The sequence below is a fragment of the Lepidothrix coronata genome, unplaced genomic scaffold (genome assembly GCF_001604755.1).
Source record: "Lepidothrix coronata isolate B3197 unplaced genomic scaffold, Lepidothrix_coronata-1.0 Scaffold80, whole genome shotgun sequence".
Taxonomy (NCBI): domain Eukaryota; kingdom Metazoa; phylum Chordata; class Aves; order Passeriformes; family Pipridae; genus Lepidothrix; species Lepidothrix coronata.
This window is the reverse complement of record NW_016690260.1, coordinates 605,681-631,453: the sequence shown is the minus strand read 5'-3', so window position 1 is coordinate 631,453 and position 25,773 is coordinate 605,681. Positions and strand designations below refer to the sequence as shown.

General features: G+C 38.3%; 1 long non-coding RNA gene across 1 annotated transcript in view; it reads left to right on the top strand.

Annotated features, from left to right (window-relative positions):
• The window catches only part of LOC108499925, a 44,221-nt gene extending 18,893 nt beyond the window's left edge, over nucleotides 1-25,328 (top strand). Inside the window, exons 5-6 of the long non-coding RNA XR_001875696.1 lie at nucleotides 17,621-17,714; nucleotides 23,803-25,328. This is a non-coding gene — a long non-coding RNA (uncharacterized LOC108499925). The remainder of the gene's footprint in view (nucleotides 1-17,620; nucleotides 17,715-23,802) is intronic.
• Nucleotides 25,329-25,773: the final 445 nt, after the last annotated feature.

Below are 25,773 nucleotides of genomic sequence, written 5' to 3'. Positions count from 1 at the left end.
TAAATAATAAATGTTTTGTTTAAGAAAAATCTCAAGAAAGCCCTCTATCCATTTGAACGTGTGTTAACATTCCTGTGTTTGAGACCTCCCTGAACTGTCACATTCTGTGACTTTTATGCTGTTGACTTTGCCTTTTTTGCTGGTAATGTCAGGCTTACTTGCCCAGTCTAAGCTGTGTGACTGAGGCACTCATTATTATCCATTGTTTGAACAAGGTCTTGTTGTATGCTCTGGCTGATTGATTGCTTATTCTCAATAAACAAAGACTTGCACTCAAGGTCTTTGAAACATTTCTTGCTCAGCTAGCCAACTTATATGCACAGAAGGCCAACTGTCCCTCTATTCATTTATTCAAACAGATAACTTTTTTCTCAGAATCACTACCTTAGAGAGGAAGAGAGAGCAGTCAGGAGGGAGTGTTATTTTCCTAGTTCTACTTATCTTTCTGTTTAAGCTATAGTGTTTTTCTGGGTGCATCTTTAATCTGAAGTCATAGCACAAAATATTACATTAATGAGCTCCATTTATTCTAAATGGCATAAAGTGAAATTCCAGTAATGCTAGGAGAGGAGGAGCACTGAAAACAATTGTATCCCTATGAAAAGAGAGGGCACCCAGAGTTATGTCATGACTATCTGTAAGAGGTGATGGTCAGCTCGAAGCTTCATTTGGGAAGAGTATCAGTTGTGAATATATCAGGTGGTTTAGTTAGTAGTTCTTTACATAGCTTTCCTCCTTTACTGACACAACTGATTAACATAAGAAGTTTTTAGAAATATCCTAGTACTGCAGTGTCATAATGACAGTTCAGTTTGCCCTACTGTGATAAAAAGTCCTGTGGAATTAAGTTTTTTTCCAAGTCAGCCTTACCATTCTATATCTTTAATATGTGAAAGATAATTGCTAAGTAGTACTGTCTCCTCCAATGGAAATATGCAATCTGGAAATATCATTTTACCTGTAGGTTGCTGCCATTTTGCAAAGCAGTAATAACTCCACTGTGCTGTGCAGACACAAAATAACACAACTGCCTGTCTTCTGTACGCACCATTCCCTTCTACCTGTTCCGTCTCATCTAAAGGTGAGGTCAGCAAAATTCCTCCAAATAAAATTAATGATGTCACTATTAAGGGGAACTTTTTATAGCTAGTATATATGCAACTCAAAAGTTTTATGGCAACTCTTCAGTAAGAGTCAACCATATTAAAAAAAAAAAGTATTTGAATAAGGGTCTCCACCCATCCCCTCTTATTCTCTTTATTGGATTTGGATTGGGCTGCGAAGGGAGAAAAAGTATTTTATATAATTTTTTTTTCCTCTTTCTTCTCTGTGGTCATAAGAATTTTTTAATGTTTATATAACTGTCAAAGTCAATGCACACCTGTATTGCTATATACATTAAAATATGTATGTGAACATTCCCTCATACTCCTGCATTCCTTTGCTACACAGTGGAAGTTTATTCTTATGCTTATATTAGTTAAATCATTCATTCTTTTGAAATACACCAGTATAAACATCACTTTGTAATTTTTTAAGTTCTGCATATCATTAATATTTGGAGGAAAATATATATCTTGAAAAGTTAATTGAAAGAGCAGATCAGAGTCTTCTTCCACTTGCAATGGCAGATCACATATAGAGGCAGTGAGATGAGACCAATTCAAAATGGGTGTAAACATGAGGGAAGAGCCAAACTCCATTTTTCGTGCATGAAAATAGTGACTAATGCACAAGAGGCTAATTTAGTAGGAGCATTTAGTCATGGCTTCCTGTAACTGCACCATTTTGTGAAACACGTAATTACACACCAGTAGTTGCAGGTAACAGCGTGCTGGAAAACATAGGACACTAATAGGAACAGACCCCCAACTTTGTAATTTTAAGAAGTGAAGAGCAATTCTTATGTAATCTCCTTTTATTTTACCCACACCCCTTCCTGCCCCTCTGCCTCCCACTGCAATATTAAACCTTAATTTGATTGGTAAAAAGGGATTCTGGCTGATCAGTGCTGTTCCATTCCTACTGCCTGTTATTCTGGAGGTGGCGGTTACTTCTGCATCCCTGTCAGGGGGTTCCTGAGATTTCCACATGGGTCAGTTTGTCTTTCTGCATTCTTATGCCCTGTCCATTCCCAGTAGATTTTCACCTCGGTAATTCTCATCATCTGATAAATAGGCAATTCCATTGCTATGACTGGAACCTCAGGCTCTACTCCCTTCTGTGCAGCTTGTTTATCAATATTTGAACAATGCACACTTTCCCCCTATGACCCTCATTCTATCTTTTTTCCCCCCTGTCAGAGACTGCTCTTTTTGAATAATCATTTGGATGGAATAATCACTTTGTCTCTAGAGACAGACCCTGATAATCTCATTTCCATTTAGTCTTTGCATCCTATGTTTTTTTTATACCACACAGCATCCTGGCTTCCACAGCCACTTTAACCAACATAAGTAACACCTGGTGCATCTGGACTAATTTTTTTCTAAAAGTGGTTAAGTTTTGCAATAAAGTATTTTAAATATTTTTTGAGTATATGAGCATCCCTACACATGTACACATATATTGATAACTGTGTGAAAAACAAGGTTGTTAGGAGGTAGGCTTGTGAGAGTTTGTCCTGTAGTCTTGTGTAGCCTTAAAAATGTACCATTGTGGTGGAAGTCCCAAAGTGCCAGGGGAGTAGCAGTTTTGGCCAACATCTTTATCCAGAGGTTTTAATTAATCTTCAGCCATAAGATATCTTGAACATAGCATTTCATTTTTTTAGCTATATTCAATATTCTGTGGGATGCCATTGTAGAATCTGGCAAACAATGCTGATGTAGATGTAGCATTTCTCGTTAAACATTGCAAGATGTAGTGCAAGTTTTTTAGATTTTGTGGGCATTTCTGATGCCGTAAGACAATACTGGTATTTGAGCTTGAGGACAGTTGCAGTTGATCAGGATTAAGTACTCTTCTTATACTGAAGATGATGTTAAATGACTCTGATGAACTCATAACATTAATTCAGCAGTAGTATATAATTCAGTACTCCATCATCATGGCTAGGCTTTGTGAACAAAGATTTGGGAAGGGCTCTACCCACATTTACTACAAGCGCGCTGGTGGCTAAAAAGGCCAATATGAGATAGACAAGTCTGGTTGCAAAAGGCGCAGCAGAAAGACTCCTTAGATGGTATCGGCAAGGCACGATTCTTTCTGCATTGTCTTTTCTCCTCGAGAATGATCCTGCGTGTGTTCTCAAAGGAAGCAGCAACGTTATAGATGGTGTGTCTCCAGGCCTCCCGATTGGAGGCCAGAGTAGACCACTTGTGTTGATCAATATGACCAAGGCTGAGATGTTGTTTCAGGGAGTCCTTGAATCTTCTCTTCGGGGCTCCTCTCATGTGGCAGCCAGTGGCAAGTTCACCATAAAGCAAGATCTTAGGGAGGCGGTGGTCCGTCATCCTGGAGACGTGCCCTGCCCAATGCAGCTGTGTTCTCAGCAACATGGCCTCAACACCTGTGACTGCTGCTTACTCTAGAACAGATGTATTGGTCACATAATCTGACCAGTGGATGTTTAGAATTGTATGGAGACAGTGTTGATGGAAGCGTTCTGGGAGTCGCAGGTGGTGGCGGTAGATGACCCATGATTCGGATCCATACAAGAGAGTAGACAACACTATGGCTCTGTAAACACTGATCTTGGTGCTTTTTTTCAGGTGTTTATTTCGCCAAACTCTTTTATGGAGTTTTCCGAAAGCACTATATGCCTTTGCTAACCTGTTGTCTATATATATATGTCTATGTATATGTTGTCTATATAATTCAGTACTAATTCATCTTAATTCACTAGTATAGGTCCTCTGTCCTAAGGAATGCACTAGGGCTAAAAATGCTTCCGATCGCCATGTTTCTTGTCACCAGAAATTTCACTGGGATCAGTTTCATCTGGCTGGTCTTTGGTTAGAAGTTATTGAGAGTGGGAGAACTTGGATAAGCAGGAACTGGCCACTGACTGGGAAAGATATGGGCCTGTTTGTATCATATTTTAAGGGGTATAAATTTTCCCTAGTTAAATGATTTTGGTTACAAGTAGTGAAATTAATTGAGGTATGAATATGCAGGATTTTTAAGTTTAATAAGTCTGAACAGGTGTGAAAGATTAGATGTAGCCGAGAATAGCAAGCTGGTGGAAGAAAATCCCTTGAACAAAGACTGAATGTAATAAACATCAGTGGAAGAAAAGAAATCTCCTTGCCCAGGAGAAAAGTTTTAAAATATGGGTTATTTTTTAGTATAATCTATTCTTTTCATAATTAGCAGTTCTTGGGTGATTATCTGAGGAGGCTGTTTGTGCTTTATGATTAACTGAGTACCTGTATATCATACAATTAACTGGAGTGTCCTCGGCTCTTTCTAGTATCACAGAAGGTTAGGAACCAGCCTTTTTCATCTACAATAAATGCTAATTGGCATCATGTTTTACTGGAGGGGCTTGTCCCTGGTCAAAACAGAAAACTGCATTTTTGTAATCAGCAGTCGTGGCTGTCCTTACTTGACAAGTCACAGCCTTGTCCAGACAACCTTCTCTCTGTCCTGTAAGTTGATTGGTGGTGGGTTTTTTTGGCTGTTGGTGATGTTTTGTTTGTTAGTTTGTTTTTTATTCGGGTGATATTAAAACCGGGTGTAGTATTTTGTCAGTGGTTAGAAGTGGAGCATTGCCTTAACCTGTGGAAAAAATATGCCCATAACCTCGAACAGTAAGAATTGATTCCAGTCCAATTTTGAATTGTTTGGGTGTTTGGATATGGGGGACCAACATGATCAAGTATAAAAGAAGATATGAATTTGGGTGAATAATTATTTAACATGAGAAAAAATCCCCTAAAGTTAAAAGAGGACATCTCTTTTTTGATCTCCTCTTTCTAAATTAAAGAGGAGATCACTTCAAATGCAATCACAAACTTTCTGTGCTATATTTTTGTGGATTTGATGGGAAAAGAGCAGAGTGTTGTAAAAATCAGAATTTTTCTCAAATTGATAAGAAGTTTGTTTACACTGACAAGGTTTTTTTTAAGTCTCGTTTGAATGGTCTTTGACCTCTCAAAGCCCTTGATATATGCACACACAAATAACTTTGGCAACTGGTGCCAGAGGGACCAAGCCCAGCCCAGGTATAAGTGAGTACATAGTTTTGCAAGTAAGCACGTAGAATTACAATCATATCTCTCAACCTTAATTGCCTCATAGAAAATAAACACTCCCAGTTACACGATCTCCCCTATTGCCACGACAATACAAATCACAAAGATCTGTGATAAGACCCTGCTTTTAATGAAAAAAGATTGTATTTCTCCTCAAATCCCTCTAAGTCTTTGGCTTGATTTGAGAGGGACGACTAAATTAAATTGAGTTTGAGAAGTATGAAAATTAAAAAGCCCTCTAAGACCTCTGTTAGGATCAGGGTTTGAACAGCTTTGAGGATAAGATGAGAAAATCTTTACCCAGGCAGTCAGCGTGGGCTGGACCTGCTCAGTCTTGCTCATACTTTAAGAGGTGCTGAGCATCCACTAATCGTCTGCACTTGAGGGCTACTGAGGCTGAGTGTCCTCCAGAGTCTCACTTGGGGAAACTAAATTTGGACACTGAATCAAGGCTGTACGCTCCTCCTCTGCTAATGGGTCATTACACTTGTGGTTTGTGATGCTGTAAACAATTCAATATTAGTGTCTGCAATACTCCTCTGAAAAAGCACTTCTTGTTATCCCAGACAGGTAAGGCATGGGAAAGGTTGCACTAATGCAGTGGCACAATGAAGAAAACTGTAATCCATACCAAAGTATTGGGAAAGAACCTCTCAACTACCACCAAGCACTTACTGTGGTTTTATACACTTCATACTGGTTGCCATTTGCAAACATTTGAAACTGGTTAGATATCTTTTCCACCTCTTCGAAAGATAACAAGATTACTTTAAAAATCTAAAGGCTTAAAATAAACATATGTTTTTTGGGATGACTCTTTGCATTTAGCGCCTACCAGGATTTCTGATACTTTTCCATGGCCAGTCAGTGAGGTGAGAAGACTTTTAGCTTCCTTTCTGCCTGTGACTGAGCAGCCCCAGAGGGAGGGAACCTGGTCTAGTGAAAGGTGTCCCTGCAGGGGGTTGGAACTAGATGACCTTTAAGGTCCCTTCCAACCCAAACCGTTCTGTGATTCTATGATCCTATGGAGGAGGCCAGTGAAGGTGACCTGTCGTCTGTGGGAATGGGTGTCCTATGGTGTCAGGACAAGAGCTGAGGGGTGGGAAACTTCCATGCAAAGAATCTGTCCTCATTTAGCACAAAAAAGTGAAGCACAGTGAAAGATTCAGCACAAAAGGAACAAAATTACCTCCTCTTTGCCTGCATCCCTTCTCATGGGGTGCTACAGTTGCTGAAAGTTTGAATCAGGTCCTTGGTAAGCAGAATATAACAGAAAGTACCTTTCTAAATTCACATGTATTAATTGGTATTTTTGTGGGCTTGCTGTGGCTCTGGCCTTCGATAGACTGTCCACCTTTTAATAATGTGTCTGTGATTCAAATAAGGACATTGATGTAGAATTCTGAAGTGATGGTTAAAGTTCAAACTTAGAAGTAGATAGCTGCTCTGCTTGCAAAAATGAATATTGAAGTGTGCTGTATGGCAGCTATTACCTTGCTTTGAGAGTTATTTTCAAAGATTAATTTCCAGTTATAATCACAGATTAACTCACATCTTCATAATCACTGAATGCACATATCCATGTGCAGGAATATTCAAGCCTAACTTCCAAACTTGGCATAATTTAAAAAATAAATTTTGAAGTCACCCATATTTAGAATATGGAAAAAAATGAAAAGGAAAAGACATTGCCTGCTGGAGATGTTGCAGCCAGCTCCTCCTTACAAACAATCAGGTACCTGTTTCAAATGTGCTTTCTAGTAATTTCTCTGTGTCTTCTTGTTTACTGCTTGGAAATTCTGTGAACCTTCATATGGGGCGTCATTGCTTTCCCTGCGGGTGCCTGAGAGATGTGCAATGTTTCTTGCTGCTGTTGTTCTGTGGCTGTCAGCAGGCAGCTGGCCAGAGAACCTTTATTTAGCAAATGTGAACAACTGGAGAATTTTTGTTTGCAAGACTGACGTGACCTGCCTCAATTTACTGAGAGCAACAACAATGTTTCTCCCCCACTGAATAGCTCTAGCCTGAAGCTCCCTGACATTAATAAATGACTAGATCAACCTCTCTCACCTCCCTATCTTCTTCCAGCTACAAGTGTGAAGTATAGAAAGTGAGACATGAGTAATATTTGCTGTAATTTGGTTTAGAAGTTGAAGAAGAGCAGGGGAGAAAAGAAACTCTTCTGGTAACTTTCATAAAAGCTAGGATTACTTATTAGCCAGATATGACTGTATTGTGCTGTCATTTCCAGAAGAAAAAACATTAGAAATCCAGCTGTTAAGTTGTATTCAAGATGTTTGTCAGGTAAGATTGTAATAATATATTTAATTTGAAAACAGTGTTGAGTTAAAACTTGTCAGTGGGAAAATGGAAATTTGGAGTAAAATTCACTGGAAAGACCTTCTTTACAAAATGGTTGGAGTAAATTTTACTTCATCAAATTTACTAATAAATTTGTGACAGTCTTGGAGCAGAAATAGGATTCTAGCTGGGGCAGTGCTGAGTTAAGCTCAGACTACCAACAGTTTTAGGAAGTCTTTATCCTGATCAGTTTAGGACATTTCTTTCTTCCACTTTAGCTACTTGGGGTTAAATACCAGTGCTGGGAAAAGAACAACTGCATTTTTGTGGAGTTTATTTAAAATGACTTTAACATTTTGTTATTCATTTGGAAATGATCAGTTTCTCATTAGTTTACTTGCTGATGAATCTTACTTTCCTTCTTTGTTCCTTCTGATCTACCATGGCCATGCACAATCTCTCTTTCTGTGCAAGGCAGAGGTGTACCTAACAGCTGTGAGATATTTCTGGCTTTTTGGTTTAGAAGGGGACTGTGAAAATGTCATGTCTATTTTGTGTACATTTTCCTCCAACAATTCTTCTGGTATTCAAGTAAATAAAAGGAATTGAGTTAAAAAAAAAAAGAATGTTTAAATTTGGTTTGATGAACCATGTGAAATGACTGACTTTGCAGGTAGATGTGAAAATGGACATCTCTGTAGGTCTCTGTTTGTCTTGAAATATTTCAGTATTTATAGTATGCTTGGACAAGTGTCAGATACCTTTGTGGATCATAAAGAAACCTGACAGCAGGTGAGAAAAATGTTTTACTACAAGAGTTTGGGGCTAGGATTTGTACCCAAGGTTCCTGGGCTTGGGAGTACTTGGATACCTGTATTGTACTAATAAAGCCTGTATCTTTACTCCACAGAGTATCCTGACTTGGAAGGAACCCATGAGGATTGTCATGTTCAAGTCCTGACTCCACACAGGGCAAACTAAAAAGTTAGGCCATATGTCTAAGAGTGTTGTGGGGGCCATGGGGCCATGACCTCTTTTCTGGGAAATTTGTTCCAGTGCTCAATCACTTTCTCAGTGAAGAACTTTTTCATAATATCCAATCTGACTATACTACCATGGTAGTGAAGTATATATGGAATATCACCTTAAATCAGCTTGAAATAGCTGGTGTGGAATATGAAGATCCCTCTTAGCTAGGACCAGTTATAAGTGGGCAGGACCCACAGATTTTCTCTCTAGCATTAGCTGCCTGTTGGTTCCTTGAAGGAGCTGGAAATACAAGTGTAGACTCACAAATCTCTGAATGGCTTAAACCTAATGTCTTGAGAAACTGCACCTTTTCCCACCACAGCAAAGACTGGGGGATGTACCAAGGTACTTTTGGGATTCCTCACAGGGAGGATGTTATCCTTGAGCATATGGGCGATTGAAAAAGCTGATCTTTGGACCAAATGGCAATCTCCATTTACCTGATGTGATATGGGGAATCCCTGACACAATGACATGTATGAGAAAATAAAAGTGTTGTTTAACTGTCCTATCATTTAGTTTGTAAGTCTGGGAGTGCAAAAGTCCTGAATTCAGCTCTTATTGGACTGCTTTTTTTTAGCTTATATCACAAGAACAATCAAGGTTGAAGTAGGAAAGATGTGAAGAGCCTTTACTAAAATATTTCAGAACTGTGAAAGAATTTAACCTTAGTCTGCTAAGAGAGAGGGACAGAGATGTAGTTTTCCTCTTGCAAGTTTAGGGAACTTTAAGGCCAGAATTTTCAGAGGTGAGTGTTGTTGCCTCAGTATTTCAGTATCCAGTAGATCTATTTTAACTGCTTATGGTTTAGCATGTCCTGGGTTAGGTAATTACAAACTGGTGCACAACATTAGTCACTTTTGAAACATTTGCCTAGCCCTGAAACAATCTTGAGAGAGATTTGGAATGACAATACATATTTTGGAGGTCCCAGTCACTGCCTTGAACAGATTATTGATATTAATTCCTAATTGCTTGTATATATGTGTTAACAGAATGGATTATCATCTGAGATTTTTAATTTGTATGTGATATTCATATACAGAATGTTGAAATTTTTTGTTGACCTGATGGGGAGAAAGAGGTCCAACTTTAATGGTTTTCCAAATTTTACTATAAATAGTTCATCTATTTATGCTGAAGTGTCTAAACTGCATATATTTTGGTTTTGTTTTAAAGCTGCATCCAGTGTGAATGGAAACAAAATTTTAATTTCTATGTAGATTTCTATTCTGTGATACTTTTGCTTCAAATACTGCCCTCATGATTTACAAACATAAATGTTCTCTTTCTCTCGTGAGTATGTCACATCCTGGTTATATATGTTTAGCACCAGGCTTGGTAACATTTTCACTTCATATGAAGAGGGTTAATTATGAACTAGACTACAGATCTCAAATACATCAGCAAGCTAAGTAGGTGGTGATTGCTGCAATCAGTTAACTGCAAGGAAATGAAACAGGACTTATTTACATTTAGAGTGATGCCTGAGTTCTTAATCACCTCAAAGCATTTAAAAATTAACTTTACTACCAACAGCTCAAGAGGCATAATGAACCCCAGGAGGGAGTTTTCTTCTCTTTCATTTTCATTGAAGCCATCTATTCATTTACATTAGACTACTTGCACTCCAGTCTGTTTTTCTACTAAAACCTCAAAAGTTTCCTTATTTCATTTTCTTAAATAACTTGTGGTTCCTTTGGTGTGCTTTATCATAAATAAGTATTAAAACTGTGCAAGAACTCTTGGCAACTATTAAAGTACATGCAGTTGCAAATCCTTTAAGGACAAATAGAAGAAAACAGCTTAGTATTTCTGTGTTTTGTTGTAGATGTATCTATGTATTAAAAAGACAACAAAATATCTTTAATTATCATCTTCATGCTTTCCCAAGTTTTGCACCTGCACAAGCACATTTTATGATTTTACACACGGAGAGAGCCATACTCCAGAGAGGGGGCTATGCTGTAATCAAATGAGCAGCTAACAGCCTGAGCAGTAATGACATTTGACAATTGGCAATTTAGAAGATGGAAGCAAAGATATTGAAACTAGTACAAATTCTCCAAGCTTTCTGCCATAACTTTGTTTTATCGTGACTCTTATTTGCCCTGAATCTCCTAATAGGAGCAATCCTTTCATAATAAACTCAGCCAACCCATTATTTCTATATACTTTTTTTCCATTCCTACAAACATGAAGCACTAACACATCCAAAAGTGGCCTGTTCCCTTGGGAAAGGTCTCAGTTATGAGGGGAAAAAACATCTTTTCTTTGGAAGTTTCCCTTTAAGGTTTGAACTATTTTCCTGGGCTATTTACAGCTGAAGTGAAGGTGGTATTTTGAGAGGCAACAGTAATGAAGAGTACAGCAATCCAGCAAAGCTTAATAGAGTTGAAACTTAACAGAAGAAGCTTTTTTTTTTTAGTGATTTAATGGACAAATTGAACTAAAGTGTTTATAAATCTATTAAAATAAGCAGGAATTCTATCATGGTAGATGAGTATCATTATTTCTTTTACTATAAGAGACAACATGATAGACCATAGCAGTTCTGATAAACAGTAGATACATAGTCACACTAGATGTGGACGTATTTATTTAGTAAAGCATAGTTCTTTTAAGAGTTTTCCCATGGTCTACCCTTTCAATGAAATTTTAGTCATACATCTAATAAACTTATAAATGAATTGCTGTAGCAGCTTTTGTTACCTGATTTTTTACAAAGCAATTAGCATATGTAACTGTAAATCTCAGGTCTCTAATTATTTAGGCCTCTTATGGGAGAGTGTCATCAAACTGACCTGAGGTGTTACGGGGATCAGCTGTCGTGTGTGGGGCATCTGAGCCCTCATGGCTGCCGGAGTAACCCTGTCCTGGCTGCCTCCCCTCCCGCTGACCACATTAACTCTGCACCCCTGACCTGCTGAGGTGGCTTGGTAAATTGAGTGGCAGAGTTGATACTTTGGGAAAACAAGTACATTTGTGCAGCCTGGTGTGGTGTGGAGGTGGAAATAAACGCCAAGGAAGGGAAAAAGGGAAAAAGAAGTGTGGTTTAACCCCAGCTGACAATAAAGTACTATGCAGCTGATCAATTTTCACCCCATTGCCTTCGCTGGGATGGGGAGGAAAATCAGAAAAACGATAAAACATGTGGGTTAAGAGCAGTTTAATAATTGAAATAAAATATAATAGTAACAACAACAACAATAAAAATGTAAAGCAAGAAAACAAAAATAGAAAGAGAAATAAAACTCAAGAGAGACCAGTGATGCACACAATATAATTCCTCACCATCCACTGATGCTCAGGCTGTCCCTGAGCAGCAATCAGCCCCTCTCAACCAACTCCTCCCCATTTATATACTGAGCATGACGTTCTATGGTATGGAATATACCTTTGGCCAGTTCAGATCAGCTACCTCGGCCACATTGCCTCTTGGCTTCTTCTTCATCTCCTCACTGGGAGGCGGGGCATGGGAAATTGAAAAGTTCTTGACAGAGTAAGCACTGTGAGCAACAGCTAAACCACTGCTGTGTTATCAGCATTTTTCTCATACTAAATCCAAAACCACAGCACTGTACCGGCTGCTAGGAAGGAAATTAACTCTATCCCAGCTGGAACCAGGACAACGAGCCAGGGTCTATTTTTTTTCAGATAACCATGTCACCTCAGTACTGCCAATCTGCAGCCCCAGTAGAGAAATAAACAGTGGGCTGGTTGCAGCTAAGGGGAAAGAAATGTTTTCATTTAAGTAACCTAGGCACTGATGCTACAATTGTAAGCAATAACTGTCTATATTTATGAAACAACTGTTCAGTCTTGCAAAGCCTTTTTCAGTCAAGAGGGTAACAAGTTTGCTAACAAAATTTCTGTATCATTTTACTGACATGATAAATACCCTGACTGGGAAACAGATGGATTTTTCTGTGTGCTCTCCTGGGGAAAGATGTGACTGCTGATAGCTGTTGCCTTGGGGAAGGCTGGTACAATATCTGCTCACCTGCTGGTGAAGCTTGAGGGATTGTATCCTTTCTTAGCCTAAAGTTGTATACCTGATATTACTCTATCTCTGCAGGAAATGGAATATGACATGTGGTGAGGCTGGAAACAGAGAACTCTGTCTATCTGCTTTGGAAAAGAGTCAGAAAGTTTCTTACAGTGTTTTTAAATAGCAGGGTGCTGTTGTAGTGTTCAACATTTCAAATCTGTAAAATGATTCTTGTGTAACTTTCTCATGATGGACTGTGCTGCCTCTTGGTTTTGATGTCCTCTTTCAAAACCAACAGCTCATTTCCTCTTTACATGTCAAATTGTCCTCAGCTGTAGGGTTTCTGTAAATACCTTACTTAGGCTACAAAGAGCTAGAGTTTGTGATTAAAAAAAATAAATTTGCTTAACATTTTCTTTCTTATCTGTTTTCCTATTCTGTTTCTAACTTACCCCCCTAAAATTTCTTTTTATTTCAGTATTTCACTTGTTATGAGCCCTGCTCAACTTAGAAAAGCCTAAAAATATGTGGTTTTCTTATCCTACGGTTTCAATGCATTTTGATATAGGTGGCTATGCAGCAAATATGGCAGGTCTGAAAGACTGAGCAGAGCCCAATCCTACATTTAATAATATTGTGAGTAGCCCACTTTCCCTGTAGCAAGTACTCCTCACCTCTGCTATTAGTTGCTGGATAAAAGCTCTGAGGAGAGTTTCTCTCCTGTATTTTACAACTGTTTGTTTTTGTAACTAAATATATTTGTTTCCTTACTAGAAGCCGTAGCTGTCTCTGGAGTTTACCTGTATTTTCCTCTATAAAACCATCTATAGTTTCATCTTGATTTATATTTGCTGAGTGAGACGTTCAGATATGTCTGTCAGTTCAGTCAAACTCTTTCAAGACATTTATTCTGTGAAAGGCTTTGATGGAAAACAGTGCATTAAAAAATGGGATTTTTTAGTGTCATTTCATCGAGATTAGTTTTCCTGGCTGATATTACTTGTAGCCAATGGTGCCTGAATCCCTTTTGATTTAGTTTTAAATGACTCCTGATATAAATGTCTTCAGGACTCCTGCCAAACAGTATACTACTATTTCCCTGTCCTTTATTTCAACCAAAACCTTGTAATGTACTTTTATTGTTTTGACTGTTTGTGACATTGATTTTGAAGGATTTTTAATATACAATAGAGCATCGTATTTACTCAAAACATGAAAAACTGCAGTAAATGTTTCTTCATAAACAAGTCCTTTTGTTGGTATATAGGTACTATTAGACTCTATCTAATGGAGATGGTCTGTGTGACCATGTTGGATGTGATGTATAGTATTAAGTCTTTTGTATGAATTCACTGGTAGTTAGAAAATTTATACAATAGAGTGACTGCATACTTTTTAACCTTCTTAAGTCTGTTTTTTTAGTCTCTCTTCATGCTTTCAAAACGTGGGACAGAATTTAAGGTAAATTTCCTGTTGGAAGAATTAATATCTTCATTGCCTAATACAAAAGCAGCTAAAATTACTCTGGGAGGGTCTTACAGGGGTTTGGGATGCAAAAATACTGAAAACATTCATAACTAGGGAAATTTCACTCAGTTATTTGCTCTTAGCCTCTGACTTTCCTGAAGAGTGATTTTATGTGGAGCACGTTCAGATATCATGGTTTTGTAGGAAATTAATGTCAGGTAACAAATTACTGGGAATGAATTATCCAATGTACTAACAATTGTTCAGATCCAGATGCTCCTCAGGCACTGTCAGCATAAACACAGCTGAAACTCTAATTTCTGAGTGTTGCCTGTTATTGCAGATTTAATGTCCTGCTTTACACAGTTTGTACTGAAGGAGCTAGAAAAAGGCTGCCTGGTAGCTGACTCCTTTGGGAATCCCTGCTAAAATAAAATGTATATTTCATAAAGCCATCCCAGAGAACGAAATTTTAAGTAAACATACATTTTAAATGAATAAGCAATTGTCTACTGGGAAACTGTGTATGGAGCTTTATTTTTAGATATATGTACTCGTATTTCAGGTTGGGGAATTACCCACATAATCCACAAATAGAGAACATGCTAGTTAATTCTCAACATGCCTCTAAACACAGTCTTGAAAGCTAAATTAGTAAACAGTATAGCAAGGGTATTCTCTGCATAATGCTCAATTTCACTTCAGTCAAGTCAAAGCTCTATTATTACAGGAGAGTGTTTTATTGACGTATAAACTTTGCAATGGATCTTGCTGAATATTCCTGGAGAGCACATTTTAACTGGAGTTACCTGCAGTGACCCTAAGGTAGCAGTATATTTAGAATATTTTTGAATATTGATATGTATTTGTCTGGCACAGTTTCTGTAGTCATAATTCAAATTGAGTAGGTTGGTTTGTCAGAGGCTGGACACAGTGAATGTTTAATCTCTCATGACTTGAAACATCTGTGGGGTACATGCCTGAGGTAGTTATTCAGGCTCCCCTTATTTTTAGTGTGAGAAATAGATACTTTTGTAATGTATTCAGGTGGTTTGTTTTACCTCTCTGCTTAGGATGAGACCTCTTAGTCCCTGGCCTCTGTCATCTACATTGACTACGCACAGAGACAAGGATGGCTGCTTCAGATCTAGATGCCTGTCTCCAAGTGGTCACAGAAACTCTAGCAATGCTGACTAGCAAGACTTCTTTTCTTTGGGATAAAATGCTACAGTTGCATCTTTAATATTAATAATTTGTTAGAATTCAGCTTGGTTTTATATGTTCGTGTGGGAAAATTGGACCTGAGTGATAAAGGAAGAAAATTCGATGAATTATTCAATGCTTTTCTCTTTCTTCATTTCTATAGTTCAAAAGAGCTATAAATAAAGGCATTTATGTATGTGTGTATGTATATATATATATATTTGGAAAAAGTCTTTAGGACAAGGTGAACACAGCAATTTCTTTGTTGCTTTTTTGCACTGCAGTTCAAGCTTGCTGCTATGATACCTTTTCTGAACGGATTGCATCAGTCTAAAAGAATAGATTGTCGAGTATGTCAAAGAACTAAAATAAAAATAAAATAAAAAGAATGTCTTCAGATCCGGACCCTTCATCCTTTTAAATCCTCTCGCATTTTCAGAAAGCACTCAGATCTTACTGCTGCCTTCAAAAAATAGCCACATTAAAATTAGCAGCACTCAAAGACAAGTTAGAGGACCATTGCAAAAATTTTAAGGTACACAGCACATCCTGTGCCCATAGAATCATAGAATGGCTTGGACTGAAACAGACCTTAAAGATCATCTAGTTCCAACTCCCCTGCCTTGGGTAGGGGCACCTTTCACTAGACCAGGTTGCTCAGAACCCCATCCAACCTGGCCTTGAATGCTTACAGGGATGGGTACATAATTAGCAAGTCACAGGGGGGTGTGGTTTTCTGATTCTTTGTTAATAAGACTTAGCAACTGTACCTCTTTTATATATAATAAGAGTTCTTATTAACAATGAAAGGCATATATGGTTTCAAATGTATTACTTCTCCTTTGTCCTTGTCTTGCACTTCTCTGTGAGTAGGAAAAGAGGTCACTTGAGAATTAGACGCAGTCAAGAGCGTGGTCTGACAGGGCTGTGTTTATTCCAGCTTTCAACCAGGAAGAGTCACTGTGAATGGATTCCTCTGCTGTCTGCCATGTGCTTGCTGCATAACCACACCACTGCCTCCATTGTGAGGACTTAGTGTAGCAGCTTCTTGTCTAATTTGATGATGGAATGAAATCAAAGTTTCCTGGAACTACAGGAAAAACACACAGAAAAGATAAAGATTTCATGGTGCCTTGATCATACATTTTCCCACCTGGTGCCATGTATTTTTTATACTGCTTATATCAATACCCAAAATCACATCAATATCCAGAAAAAGATTAATCCCAAGTTCAACAGGCCAGTATAGAACTAGAAGATTCACTATAACTAGATGTCATTTTATTTCCGTCCTGTGGCAGAAGGGACTCAGTATTTAAAATGTGTATAACTGGAGAAAATGTCAGTGTATGCAGTGTGGTTAAAACAGGCCCTGGCTCGGTGTAAGTTTGGATGATGAACTGTTCAGATTTGAGCAGGCAAACACAGAAGCTGCCAAGATAGAAGGCTGATGACTGAGCATAAGCAGGAGGAAAACCCTGCTTCTTGGACAGTTCTTATTTTCTTCATACTTGGTTTCTTTTTCATTTTATCTTTCTTTTCCTTTTCAATACGTCAGCTGCAGCTTAGTGGGATACTTGGGTAAACAAAGGATGCAGGTCTTACAGTTCACTGGACTTAATAGTTTTCAGTTAAAAAAGAAAGGAGATCACTATTGCTCATACACTGTGATTTGCTATTGCAACTCTTTTTATGTTTGTAGGTGTTGTCATATTTTTTCAAGCACTTGTATAATAGTATAGTAAAGAGGTATGAGGGGTAGATGTAGGTAAACACTGATATATTAATTTGGACCACTATGTGAAGTGTAAAATTTATATTTAAGTTGATGTACAAAATACGTTTTGTGTATGCCGATTTATTTAATTTTTTTGTCTGATACAGAAACTACCTAAATTTAGCATTTTTAAAAATAAAGAACCCATGTAGGTCATGAGATGTTAGATCTCCTTCCTTCCCTTTTATTTCTGGGCAACATGGCAGTAACAAGAGATCATGAGAGTCTTTATAAATAAAATGCGTGCTTTAGCAAACAAAAAAAGATTATGAATTTTCTGATCAATGCTCTTAGGAACTGGTTTTTTTTGCACTGATACTGTATTACAAATGATAGACTACATCATAACTTAACAAAGGCATGTCTGCTCACTTCCAGCTGATGATATCAAAAATAACTTCAAGTAGCAGCATTTTGAATTGTTAATTGTACTGTTGTTCTATGCTGAAATCCTTGACCTAAATATTTATGAGGAATTTGGTTCTACAGTACATTACATTAGTGCCCTGCAGTAGGGCCATGTAAACAAGAGCAACTGTGATTATTCACATGCTCCCAGAGACAGTGGCAGTGTGGGGGAGTGGGAACTCTGAGCCCCTGGATCCTGGAGGTTTCTCTCTTGCTCATTTTCTGTGTCTCATTCTCTCTCTGCAGATCAAACATTCCCTGAAGTGTGGTAGAAGGCAGGAAGAATGACACTTGCTAATTTGAATTTCAGAAAGCACCTAAACCTCATTCTGATCTCCAGGTAAGTGTCTGTGAGCCACTTGGCTTTGACACTTGTTAAAACTTAATCACATATCATTTTGGTGCCAAGCTACCTTATGCAGACCAAAGAGAGGAGCATGAGTGCACATGGGTTTGTGTTTGTGGGGGAGGGAGTGCTTCATTTGTTTGTGCAGACGATGTGAATTGAAAACAACAGTACTCTGGAAGACATGAGATAAGCTTATGAAAAAGAAGGAGAGATTTAGTGACAAACTGAAAACCTTAAACTACAGGTGATCTGATGCAGTTGCTCTATGTGAGATCTCAAGAAGGAAACACCTGGGAACATGTAAATTACTAATTTAGATCAGGCTTTATTTTCTTTTATTCATTCTCTTCCTCTTCCCCCAAAGTGCTTTTTAAAAACACCCTCAGGGTGTCATGGGCTATATCAAAGTCCTTTCTTAAGCCGTAGCTGTCAAAAGTAAAGGAGAAGGAAAACAATTAACATATTCTAAATGTCAATGGTAACTAGGGTATCTCTAGCTATCTCTTTGGATAGCTATAAAGAAGTTTCCAACATGTTATCAATACTGTGAAGCTCAATATTAACTACCTAAAGGGTGTATATAATGACCAGTGATTCAGAATGAAGACTTCTGCTTTAGATGCTTATCCTCATTTTCAGACTGAAGACTGCAAAATATTTTCCATGCTTTCACTTACATTTGGAAAAAAATTCATTTCAGTCAGGACTGGGCTGCTTCTTTTGGAAGTATTTGAGCTATTAATTTTACCAGCCTGAATGCTTGTGGGAGGTCTGTTGCATGATTTTACTCAAATATTGCATACACCAAAAGTGCTATGCTGAGATAACCACCTATGTTGGTGCTGATGCAAGATTGACTCACTGTCTGCTTTAGATATCAGACAGATACAGTTTGGTGCACTAAAATTTAGGAGCCTGTGTTCCTCATAGGGTCAGTGGAAAGGGGTGGGCACCTCTGAAGGATGACTTGTGCAAACTGCCAAGGGGAACAGTATCAGTTTAGTGGTATGTTTAGTAATAGCAGAGTCAGCTAGCCTATTTTATGCTCATTTAAATAAGGCTTAATGAATTCCCAGGCTCCCTGGCAGGGGTGCTGCATGGGATGTGGGGCATGTGATTGGTGAAGCAGGAAAACAGACCTGGAAAATGCTGTGCCATCAAGGTACTGGAGATCCTGTATGACAGCGCAGAAGAGAGCAGAGGTGTGTAATACCTTAAACATATTTTCCATCAAATGATTACATGCAGCAGCCCTGCTGTGTCCCATGTACTCTCTGGAACAGGATGATATATGAACACCTAACAGTTTTGAACTATGTAAAATATTGTTAGCAGGCATAGTGACCTTGTCTAGGATGTTCAAAAGCAAACCAAAAAGGGTGCAAATGAGGATAGTTTGTTTTCCATATTTTTGCTGGACAGGAGAGCAAAATGTTCTTAAACTGTAGCAGAGAAGACTCCAGTGAGACACAAGAAAAGTCTTTCTTAGCAGCACTGAAAGAGGCTGTGTACATGCTGTGAAGTTGTCCCTGGGAATCTCTAACTCAGGAAAATACATCTGGTGTGTCTGCCATGGGGGCTGAGCCACTGTTGAGCCTGTGGTGAGGGCTGGCAATAAGATGGTGGTATCAACAGCTGAGATGTGAGCTGCACTAAACACCCGGGCCATATCCAGGAGATGATTTGCTATAAAGGGCAGTTTTGCCAGGCAAAAAAAGGGCATTTTCTAAGGCTGACACCAATACTCCTCAGTTTCTGTATTAGTGGCCTCAGCCTTCCTTGACACGCAGCCTTGCTTTAGTAGCAGGGAGGAGTGAGGGAGTTTTTGTCAGCAGAGTGATCCAGGAGTTGTGCTCACTGCCAGTTATTCAGACAGCCATCCAGGAAGGGCTTGTTTACCAGAACAGTTTTCTTCAGCGATTTCCCACCTCAGAATGGAGCGTGATACTTTTCACATCTGTTGTGAGCACTATTTATAGCTGAGCAGTGAGAAATGTGCTTGCAGCAGAACTGACAGTCATTTGATGCAATGTATGATTTCTCCTCAACCCCAGATGTAACAAAACACAACCTGCAATATACATTTTATCTATAAGCACAATTAATCTCATTGATTCTCATGATCTCTTAGCCTGTTAATAAGGTGGGGAAATATTGCTTGATAAGTAATAGGTTGAGGAAGGATGTTTCTGAATCACTGCTTTACTTACTGTGGACACATCACTTTGCCTCTTTGTGCTTGGTGAAGTCCCTAGGGATTATTCCATCTTCCTGAAAAAGCTGAATAAGGACAGATTCAGGTCAGGATGTTCTGGAGATAAGAATGTGATCTGTACTGTGCAATATTAGTGTCTTTTCATAATGGTTCCTAATGTGCATTTTTAATATTTTTGAAAAGACAATTTGTTATTTTTCAATCTATCAGTACATGCATAGCATTTTCTGTCATTCCTAAAAAACACAAGTTTGTTTTTAGTCCAAAAATTTGACCTTAAAGGACTTATGGTGTAAATGTTTCTTTATCACTGGAGAAAGTCTGTGTTCGTGAAATGCAAGTTGGCAATGGATGGTGTGAAGCTACTTGGATGAAGCTTGGTAAAGATGTAATATGTCCACTTTCATCTTCTGGATATGTGTCCAGTGTCCAAATAAAGGAGAATGCAGGCTCATTCCTTATCTCCGTGGATCACCAGTCACATCACTTTGTGATGCATGGATCAAAACCGAGGCCAAGAAGGTGGGAAGACAGGTTAGACATTCTCCTTCCTGCACCCTGCTTATCTGGGTTTCTTTCTCCCCTGTGGTACATGCTACCTGTACTCCCATGGGGTAGCAATGACTGTTTTGACAGGGCACTACGCAGGGACAGCAGGAGAAAGAGGCCGGGCATCCTTGCAGCATACAGTCCTTGCAGCATACCATGCAAGCACTGACTGCAGCTTTGCAGTTATTCTTGTTGACAAGCCCTTATTTGTACAGGATATTGTAATAGTGGTTTACAAACATTGTGATTGAGATAGTTGGTGTGATAGCTGGACCTCAAAGCCCAGTGCCCTGTGGCACTGTTGAAGGTGTCATCGAGGCTAACTGTCCTGACTGTCCACCTGCTGAGGGGCACTGAGAACCTGCTGTGAGAGGAGGCTACACCCATGACTGTGTCTCTGAGCTGTGCCTTGTAGGTGCAAGGGTGGCTTCACTGCTGTTCTGGGGATTCTTGTACACAGGGGTGCACCAACCCTCCGGCTTGCAGACCCTCGGTGGCAGAGCTGGTGGTGGTGGCATCTCCACAGCTTGCCTAGTAAGGGGCCCTTGCATCAGTGAGCACCTCTATGCCATCTTATCCTTACTCCATGCACAGGCACAGTCTCTATTTGCAAGTTCAGACAAAGTCAACACTTGGGAAATAGTGGGGAGGCCTGACACTGTGAGGCCTGCATCTGGCTGTGACCATCGTTTCTGCCTCTACTTCCCAGACCCCGTGTCTTATGTAGGGTTGCACAGTAGGCTCATACCATCGACATAGTGTGTAAAATAGGAGGATGAGTGATGGATGACTTATTGCACACCACAAAACCAGTGCCCCAGGATTTTCTCTGTGGATACCCGTAGGAGGTACAGTGATATATGCTGGGAGTGACTCAAACATATTTGGTGTGCAGGCATGCAGGATATTCTGGATGCTCTCAGAAGCTTTCTGTCTGAGTGGTGTAGACACAAGTACCACCTAAAAAGTGAGACTTCTGTTTTCATCTCATTGGCAGAATACGAAATTCAAACCAAATCCACCTCTGTCCTTAAGGTGCTTCCAGACAGCACACTAAGATTTCCTGACTTGAACAGAGCACATGAAATATGGGATCAAGTTTGAGTTTTCCAGATTGAACCAGGATCTAGTCAGGAAAAAAAAAGGACATTGTGTTTGTAATAGGAAAGGGGTACTTGGCTAAGGGGGTGTGGTATATGTTTGTGAAGCCTTCAGACTGTGTGCAGGATGTGTCTCAGGTATGCATTTTCAATGCCAGTAGGCATGTGCTTCTTAAATCCATCTGCCCACCTGAGCAAAACCTGTACTTGCAGCCTGAAGGTCTGCTATATACACCTTGTGTGTCCAGGATGTATACAGGGTTTGAGTGGAAAGTTGCCCATGAATGGATAAAAACCAGACAAATTATAGGAAAAAATGTTGAAAGGAAAGAAGTGGAATTCTGGAGGACGAGGAAGACAAACAACACAGGGGCAGTCTAGCAATGTGACAAACCTAGAGGCAGCTCTAAAGCTCCAACACAATTATTCCTGGACCTTGTCATCTTAGCTGCTTTGGTATGTGGTCCAGTAAATGGGAAAAGGAAATAATGATCAGAGCAGCAATAAGTTGTGGTTTTGTACAGCTCACCACAAGCTTTCTCTTTCCTATCAGAAAGTATGTGTACTTGTTTTTAAAAATAACTTTAAAACCTCTCTCAAATATTATTTTTGATGACATTGATTTTTGAGAATCCTGCTGATGAAGTAGAGTAACTTTCTGAAAGAGTCTTTTTTATAGTGCTACATTTTATGAGGAGTCCCTTGTAGCTCACTTTCATTAGAAAATATTATTTATTAGATACATAGATTTTTTTTCTAAGTGCAAGTATCCATACTCACAAGTGTGATCTTGTGAACACTTTTTATAGTCTATATTTCCCATTGTGAGTAAAGTTGTGTGAATGACTTTTGAGTTTTATGAGTGCACATTAACAGGGACAGGTGAAACATTAGCTGCTTTTAACAGCAGCTATTCTTTGTTATTACCCATTATTTTAAGAATAGGAAGTGTGTTTTATGAAAGAGAAGGACTTTCAGACATAGTTCTAAGTAGTGAGGGTAAGCTCAGCATATGGCCTTCTCACTGTTCGTGGACTTGGTCCTTCCTACCTTGGTGTGCAGAATTTCTCTTGGTCTTGGCATAACTTTTCCACCCAGATAGAGAGGTCTGTTTAAGAGTGCACGTTTGCTATTAAGACACTATAAAGACCTGGAAATTAAAGACATCACAGGCTTAATTAAACACTCCTATGTTATTCCTCTCAGAAATATTAAGGTAAGAAGCGACAAAGAATTGGAGGCTACAGCAAAGTAGACACTATTTAAATATAGTTATGTCAGAGAGGATGGGGACTACCTTCCCTCTTAATGGCACAAGATATAATTTTCATTATTTCAGCTCTCTGAGTAACTTAGAGGAGTGTCATCCAGACTGCTTAAAGGATTTGCCTTCGTGTGGTATGCTGACACATATATCCAACCTATAGGTTAGTTGATAATCATGTTTTTATGATATAAATATCATCAACAGTATTACGTAACTAATGATCTACTGAAAAGTTCAAAGTGGTAAAGAAAGTGATAAAAATTGATATTTCTGAAATAACAGCCATGTCAGAGCTACAGGGTGCAGAAATTGATTTTATTTTATTTACATTTTAGTATGAAAAAACAGAAAATTGTTGAGCATGCAGTAACCTTAGAAGCCAATGCAATATGGACTGCTCACAAAGGCATTCACCTTTTGTGTGTGTAATTAATAATTAAACTCTAATATCTTTGGATCAGTGAAGTATTTGAACAGAAAGTAGTGGTCGACTAAAAAATCGGTGAAAAGCATGGGTATTTTCCCTTTCCATTCCTCTGCGGTAGTCACTAGAATGATGCCGAGTTAAAAGAATTTTGAATCCTTGTTTATGGCATTCAATTTGCTTTCATTTTTCATATTCATCTTACATTACAACACTCTTAATAGACATATATATTTATTACCAGAGTCTATGCAATAGAGCAAGTGTAGAAAGTTGTGTACTGTTTGATTATTATACTTTTTGTGCAATATTTATGAGATATACTAAATCAAAAGTGTGCTTCAAAACAGGATCGATACAGAAAACCAGTCCTCACTGTTTGGCTTACTCCTCCTTAAAGTTTCTAACAATCAGGAAAAATCTCTGTAAGTCTAATACTCGTTGCTTAGTTGGCCTTTCACACTGAATTATTTCTGCCACCTCTAACCCAGTTCTTCCTTATTGCAATGTTTTCTATTTTTCAGAGATTGTGGAAAACAATTCATTATCTGCTGTCACGAAGAATCCTGAAAATTTGAGAACTGTTATCAAATCTTCTCCTAGTCTTCCCCCTCCTGGATTAAGCAAGCTCAGTTCTTGCAAAGTCTTATGCAGGATAACTTTTTTTTTCCCCTTGAGTTCACTCTTATTTCTGTTTTTGGGACTTTCTCCAGCTGGTCGATGTATTGTATCATACTGACATGTGATAACCTGCAGTGATCACAGGGATCCAGGTAAAGAATTACCAGCTCTGAGTAGAATGGAAGGAATATTTTGTGTGCTTAACATAAAATGTACTAATTTCCTCTAAGCCAGCATGATTGCTTCTTACGCAACTGTATGATTTTATTGCTTGTTTGTGATCTATTCTAATTGTCAGATTCTTTTCTACACTGTTTGTGTGGTTAGTCATTCTCCATTTTATATTTGTTCAGGTAATTTCACTTGTACATGTATCTGTGAATTAATTTAATTGCTTAGCTGGATTCAGATTTCTGCTGTTCACCAAGATAACTTAAAGTGTACATTCTGTACTCCAAAAGATTTGAAGTCTTTTTAGCTTAGTGTATTTTAAAATGCAAAGAGCATCTTAATCATCTACCAGTTCATTAATGAATATGTCATACAGCTTCCTGCAGAACCTGACCTGATGTGTCTTGCTCATTTGAAAATGAATCATTGATAACTATTGATGACTAATTCTGTGAATGGGATTTCCCAAATAACTATCTTAAATCTACTTGTCTATGTGAATGTCCTGTGAGATGTCAAAAGCCAGAACATGCATGACAGTATTTATTCTCCTCTGTCCTTAAAGCATCTTATCTACTGTAGAGAGAAATAAATTTGCTCTGACATGATTTATTTATTAAAATTCATCTTGTCTCTTACATACTGGTTATATTCAAGATTCTTAAAAATAGACCTTTTCATTATTTGCTCTGATATTTTTCTGGTAATTGAAGTGAGACTCTCTTCTTTTTGACATTTTAAAAGTAAGTAAATATTTGCTCTTTCTAGTCTTCTGGAATCTGTACTCCCAAAGTTGCTAAAGATAATTGCTAGTGGCTATATATTGTTTTCTGTTTTCTCAGCACTGAATTACACTTAACCTAGCCAACTTGAAAATTACAATATTATCTATGTGAATTCTACATAATTCTTTCACTTTTTTATCCTGATTTTCACTCTTCTATTTGTGATTTTAATGAGATTGACTATGACATTAAAACTGATCTGTAAGCAAAGGCTAAAGCAAAAAGATCACGGAACACTTTCCAGATATAGTGATAATGCTGTAACTGTGATAGCTTAAGAGTATAAGCAAGCAAATGCTGTGGGAAAAAGACACTCTCTTTTATTAATCCAATTGATATAGCTGGAAAATAGGCAAACATCTGTCTCTGGAGCAGGGTTTGTGTTCCTGAAGACTTTTTTTTTTTTTTACTACTTAATTAGTCTAATAATAGATATAAGTTCACTTCCCAAATCCTGTCTTAGAATCAATGCTTTAACCCACTTGCTAGTAATTAACTGTATTTTGTTGTTAACTATTATCTTCATTTTTTCTCTTGTTAATAAAGCACTTAAAAGTCTTTTCTCATGATGTATTATTTCCCTTTCAAATTCTGTCACAGGTATGCTCCTGAGCCCATAGGATTTCTCTTATGGGTTTGTGCCATCCTTTTATACTGTCCTTCAGTAATTTCTGCTACTTCCATAATTAATTGGATTATACATCTTTTTATGTGTCTTTCCTGGGTATTGGAACATTGAGGAATGCATGATCAGGCCAGACCAGTATCCTAGAACACTTCACACATTTCCTTCAGACAAAGGTAGCTGGTGTTGTACAGATGCTGCTATATCTAAAGCAAAGGATGAGAACTCAAGAAGTGCTTGCAATTTAAAAAAGTAAAATAAGACATGAGGGCTGATAATCTGGGATGAGAAAT